Consider the following 6,672-nt stretch of genomic DNA (forward strand, 5'->3'; position numbering starts at 1 on the left):
AAATTAGACATATGAATAGGTAAAGTTGAACCCACCTAATAAAAATTTCCTGTAGTTAGCATAATGACACTGATATTGCATCATAATTCACTAAATATTACCATAAACTTTACACAAAAAAACAGTTCCACTTTTCTTGTGTATCTCGAAAACATTAAAAATTTCAATATATCTAAAACTCCAAAAATATTTCAAAATATTCATAATTTCATGCATTTGTGTTGGTGGACAATGTCTCCCTGCATGTTTACAGTCAGTAGTCCCCCACACCATGTTTTTTTTTTTTTTTAAACTGCCGTGACAGCCACTTCGAAAGGACACACCATCTCACTCAATAACATGTCAATTTGGCTAAATATCGTAATGAAACTTACTAGAAACAATCAAACCATAATTCCGGACATGAGACACTATATGAGAAGCAGGAAAAATTACAACATACATCCTAACAATCAATTTTCTTACCTGATAAACACAGACAACGTGATGGTGTCAACCTGTTGCTTTCGTGTTGTTCACTGAGATGGTTGCTGTGTTGGTGGCGAGTTTCAGCGCCAAATTTGAAATAGTTTTCATACCAGGGCATTCGGTCGGTGTTCCCCCTTGGTTGGTATTCACCCACCTCACCCTACATGCTCTGCATAGCCCTTCTGGAGGCTCATCTTCATTGCTTGGACATAGACATGTCTGTAGTCTTCATCCCTGTTGAACTTTTTCACCAGACTGTCTAAGAGCTGGACTGCAGCTTCTCGATTGTTAGAGATTTTGCAGTTATCTCGTTGTGGGAGTTTAATTGAATATTGGCCATCCTCTTGGTGGATGGAAGCAGATACCTTACTGAGAAATATCTTGTCTTCGATCAAATTCTCGACTTGGGAATGGAGCTCACTCCCAAAAATTGCTGTTGAAGTTTTCTTGCAGCAGCTCCCTAATGTCGTTGGAATGCTCAGCAGATGCCAAGTGATGCATCATGGCAGGAGGCTTCCAGGTACTTGATCCAGTTGGCCGGAATGCCACCCAACCAAGCTTAGTCAGGTTAGCTGTAGGCTTGTTTTCTTCACCTGAACATTGGTTGAGGACTTCACGACACAGCGAACTGTTCAAGCTGAGGATAAGGTCGACGTCCTTGTAGCCCTCAGCTAGCCAATGTAGCTGCACATCTTCCAGATGAGACCGCCTTTCAGCCCACTTTGCGGGCATCACATGGTTGCTTGTTACTGTCAGCTTACCAATGACATAGACTTCATCAACTAACAGCTGATCACGGACTTCAACATCACCTATGCGAAGCGTAACAAGTTAGTCGTACCGGAAGTCTCCGCATTCGGTCTGCATTATCTGACTAATGCGTCTTCCCTTGATGTTGAGCTTTTTGATAAGACTGCAAGATGCCAGAGATGCTGCACCACCACAGTCAAGGAACGTGTACGTTTTAGAGTTGTTGTTGACAGTCACAGGAATGATCTTCATCATGATGCTACCATAAGGAACATGTTGAGAGATCTTTGACATGTTTAGGGTAGAAGATGATTCGGTAGTTGAGCTTGTTGCGGCTGGAGCACCAACTCCTATTTCTGTACCAGCTCGTGATGGAGCAGGTGGCACTGTGGGAGACTTAGCCGGAAATGATGACTTTCGAGGGAGAGCTCTATGTAAGAGGGAATGGTGACCAGGTGCATCACATGATGTACCATTAGAAAAGCTTAAATTATTTTTATTTGCCTTTTGTAAATTTGGATCAGCCTTATTCTTCTAGGTTTCATAATTACCTATTAAGAATAATTTTGTGGCAGAATAGTCTTTGTTTTATCCGAGTATTTGTTTATATTATTTTTGAAGTTCAAGTGCCCGTTGTCTGGTATTTCAAGTGCTTAACGTAGTGTTAAATTTAACATTACTCAGTGTGGTTAGGTGCCTCCTCCTTGTTTGTTTATATGATTGAACTATCGTTTTAACAATTGATTTTTTTCTTTTTTTATGAGTGTTTATGAATGCGCCTCGGTGAAGTCTGGACGTTGGTGCTAGGACAGATTCCAGTTCAGGTTAGAGAACGCCCCTGATATTATCCCTTGAGCAGCATACTGATTTGTACATTGGATGACGATTATTTGGCAGTTTATTTGGACGATTTTTGGATTACGCTTTGAACCCTTGCCTTGGTCTGTTGTCTGCAGGTTCTCTAGTCACCTGCGATTCGAGTGTCTCCTGTTTCAACTTGCAGCTTAGGTACTTCGATACGAGACTCACAGGTGCTCCTGTCACCTGTGACTTGAGCCATTCCTGCCTTTCCCTGATGAGAGGTATTCTTAGGGAATTGGTGCCATCACTTTCTCCCGGCACTGATGGGAACTTACCTGCCACTTCTATGTCTCCATCAGGCTGCTGTGGACTTGCTAGCTCGTGAGATGGCCTGTAGGGAGGCTGATGCCAGGTAGGACTGAGATATCACTGATTTTCGTTCAGGATCGCTCTGATGTTCATGACCTGCCCTGTTTGCTGATTTGGAGTTTGGATCACGGCCCTGATATTGTTTCTCTTTGGATGTCTTCACTCATGTGAGAAAAACCATGTAGTGGTTATATATATGTGTGTATTTGCCATATTTGAACCGGGACTATATAATGTTACCCAATGAGTCTTCTTTTAGACAAAGTTTTTGCGTTAGCTTTGTGGTTTTAGGTAGGGACTTATAATTGTTTTCTTGTTTTACTTACTCTACCTTCATTCTTCCTTTGATTTAGTATTAGGGAAGTTTTTGGTCTGGCTAGCAAAATTGTTGGATCCAAACAAGTCAATTATTAATAAGTGTTATTTCCCCTTTCTTTGATAGGGTTTAGCTTCTTAGTTTTAGGGAATCCTTTGCGATTCTAAGGACTGGTTTTTGTCCTTCCTTGTTATTAAGTTATTATGGTATTTGTTACATCCAACAAGGATGATTTAAATTTTGTACTGTTAGGCATTCAATATTAAGTTTTCTTGGGTGTTTGTTTCCGCTGACCCTTAGCACTGAGTAATTTTATTACTGACAACATCTTTATAATTTGAGAACTTGCATAACAACCCCGATGGTTGTAACAATTTGGCGACCGTGACAGAATTGTTCTCAGGTGTACCTACTCAGTGTTTTGGTCCGTGGAGCAGCATTTTGCTAATTTGGCAATATTTTGTTTAGTTGTGGATTATTACCTTTCTCCCCTGATAATTTTGGTACAATGGAGGATTTTGTGTTTGACCCAGCAGAGTTTTTAGGGTCGGCCAGTATTGAATAAGGATCATTTAGTAAGTTGTGCCCAGTGGTTAGGTATTCCACTGAGGGCAGCACATACAAAAAATCAGTCCTTTAATATCTAATTCGCTCTACCTTGGAATTGATATATTTTCATAAATGTACTGAAGGGGAATTTTTAGTTGATAATAATTTCGTCCCCTCATGGGATCAAACCACTGTCCAGTGGATGGGAACAAAATTATCAACTAAAAATTCCCCTTCGATACATATATGAAAATACATCAATTCCGAGGTAGAGCGAATTAGATATTAAAGGACATTGTAGCTTGAATGATATATATGAATCATGGTGATGTGATAATTATTCAGAAAATCAGTTGTTGGTAGCTGCTAAAAGTAAAGTTGCTTAAGGTCTGGCTGAAGCTGAACATTTGGTTAGGGAAAATGAAATTGCAGGTGGTAGTGACTCAGAGCATGAGGGTTGTATGATTGATGATGATGATAGAATAAGTGTCAATGTAGGTCTAACTTTATTTGAGGATCCTCCGCTGACAGGAACTATTTGTGAGGGCCAGTCTAATTTGACTGGGAAACTAAATGTTTTCACTAATCCTTTCAAGTCTGTGGAAAACCCTGTGCCAGATCCTCTGGTTCCTGTTCGTTCTTTGGTGGAGTCCAAGGAGGACGGTGAATTTAATTTAATTTGTAAACGGATGGAATTGATGAAGCTAGAATTTGAAGAGAATGAGAGGGCGAGGCAGCATGAATATAATTTAGATATTGCCAGGCTGCAGGGCACCTCTAATCATTTTAGTACACCTCGGGGCAACTCTCAGGATAGATTTAATATAGATGCGGCCGTGAAATTGGTACCGGCTCTGATGAGTTGAATGTCCCAGAATTTTTCAAGGCATTTGAACGTGTTGCCACCTGGTTGTCTTGGCCCCAAGAAATGTGGACTGTACTTATTCAATGTAGGTTGGTGAGCAAGGCAATTCCTTGGAGGAACAAATAGCTCATGACTATCATAAGGTTAAGGCACTAGTCCTCAAGGCATATGGTCCCTGAAACCTATCGCCTTAAGTTTAGAGACTTTACAAAGCAGTCCTCCCTTACTTATGTCGAATTGCTAGGCTCAAGGAGGAGCAGTTCGATGATTGGTTAAAAAGCCGTCAGGTGGTCTCTTTCTCCTCTTTGAGGGAACTCATGCTTCTCGAAGAATTCAAGACCAGCGTACCTTATCATCCGGAGAGTCAGGGGCTGGTGGAAAGGCTCCACCAGACCCTTAAATCAATTTTGAAAAAGTATTGTTATGAACAAGGGGAGGAATGGGATAAAGGGCTTCCCTTTGTTCGCTTTGCTCTGAGAAATCACCCGAATTCTTCCACTGGTGTAGCTCCCTTCGAACTGGTGTTTGGGCAAGAGTTTGTGGAGGACTTGAGAAAAAAGTTATCTAGAGCCTGGAAATTTGCCAGAGAAAATTTGGCTAGTTCTCAGGTTGCCATGAAAGTAAATTTTGATAGGAAATCTAAAGCACGGTCGTTTGATCCTGGAGAATTAGTTTTAGTTTTAAGTACTGACTTGGACCCTGAACCAAGATATATGGGGACCTGGAGGGTGTTGAGGAACAAATGGAAGCGCAGGATATTCCATATAAATAGGTTAAAACAGTATACTTCAAATAGACATGATCTTCTTGCTATTGTTCATGAGCCTGTGGCTGAGGTTATAAAATTTCCTTCAGAGGATTTAGAGGATTTAATTTGTCAGGTGTCTCCTGATGCTCTTTTTGATAATATTCAAAATTTATAGGTTTTGAAGGAAGGGCTGGAGCATCTGGAGATTGCTCAAAGGAGGGTTATAATTAACTTAATTTCTTCTTTTCCAGATTTATTTCAGAATTCTCCAGGTCGAACTAGTTTTCTTGAGCATGATGTAGACGTGGGAAGTGCTTCTCCTTATTGGCTGAATCCCATCAAGAGGGATGTAGTTGATAAGGAGATTAAATATATGCAGGAGCACGATCTCGTCCAACCTTTTGTTAGTCCATGGAGCTCCCCAAAAGTCCTTGTTAAAAGTCTGATGGGAAGTTCCGTATGTGAGTAGACTACTGTAAGGTTAACACACACACTAAGATAGGGTCTGCTAAGTTTATTACGAAATTGGATTTATTCTTCCACTGGTGTAGCTCCCTTCGAACTGGTGTTTGGGCACAAAGTACCGGGCGGGCCTTTTGAGATTTTTCATGAGATGCTTTAGACTGGCAGGTTCCCCTGTCTGATTGAGCAAGAGCGATTTCAGCATTTGTCACTCCCATCAGGCTTTACAAGTGTAGGTAATGAATGCCCTTTGGGATGAAAAACACTGCATGTACCTTCCAACGACTTATGAACCGGGTCTTTTGTGGTTTGGAAGGTACAGATATCTATATAGATGATTTGGTAGTTCACAGCAATGACTGGCGGACACATATGTTACGATTGACGAAAGTGTTTGAAGTGTTAAGGGCTGCTGTTCTGGTTGTGAATCTGGGCAAGTGTGAGTTTGGCAAAGCAAAAGTGCGCTAGGTGGGTTTGGGTCAGGTGGCACATAAACAAGCCAACCTCGAGGCTATTCTAAATTTAAAGAGGCCGTGCAATGTCAGAGAAGTTCGGCGAGTACTGGGTATGACTGGTTATTATCGTAGATTTGTGAGAAATTTATCAGACCTTGCTCAGCCTCTTACCAATTGTTAGAGAAAGGGCAGGAGTTTGTGTGGTTTTCTCAGTGTGAGGAAGCATTTATTAAACTTGAGTTGGTGTTAGTATCTAATCCAATATTGACTTCTCTTAATTTCCAAAGACCTTTTATTATTGCAGTGTATGCCAGTGATATAGGTATTGGGGGTGTCCTCTTTCAAAGGAACGAGGTAGGAGAGGTTCATCCTGTATCATATTATAGTCGAAAGTTACTGGCCGCTGAGAAAAAATACTCAACTATTGAAAAGGAGGCCCTCGCCTTGGTCCGTACTCTTGTACATTTTAAGCCATATGTAACCAATTTTTCTTTTCCCATAGAAATTTGGATGGACCACAACCCGCTGGTTTTCATCAAGCGCATAAAAGGAGCCAACCAGAGAATTTTACGTTGGGCTCTGCAATGGCAAGAATTCTCTCTTGTGATAAAACACATTAAGTGATCAGAGAATCGAATTCCCAATGTCCTTTCAAGGATATAGACTCGATCACGACTTGGCTCCCACCCCCTCGCCCTTCTCGTCTCTTCAGTTGGTTTGCATGAATTTTAAAGATTGTGAGGATGAGTATGAGTGTGTTTAGCTTGGAGTTTGGTTTATTAGTTCCTTGTGACCAAACCGCGGGCAGTAATAACAGGTAGGCCAATGTGGTAGTGTCTGTTATGTGTAAATTCAGTGTTATTGGCTGAATTGGAGACAGTCAGTGTCT

Source organism: Macrobrachium nipponense, chromosome 3 (assembly GCF_015104395.2).
Source record: "Macrobrachium nipponense isolate FS-2020 chromosome 3, ASM1510439v2, whole genome shotgun sequence".
In the NCBI taxonomy this organism is placed as follows: domain Eukaryota; kingdom Metazoa; phylum Arthropoda; class Malacostraca; order Decapoda; family Palaemonidae; genus Macrobrachium; species Macrobrachium nipponense.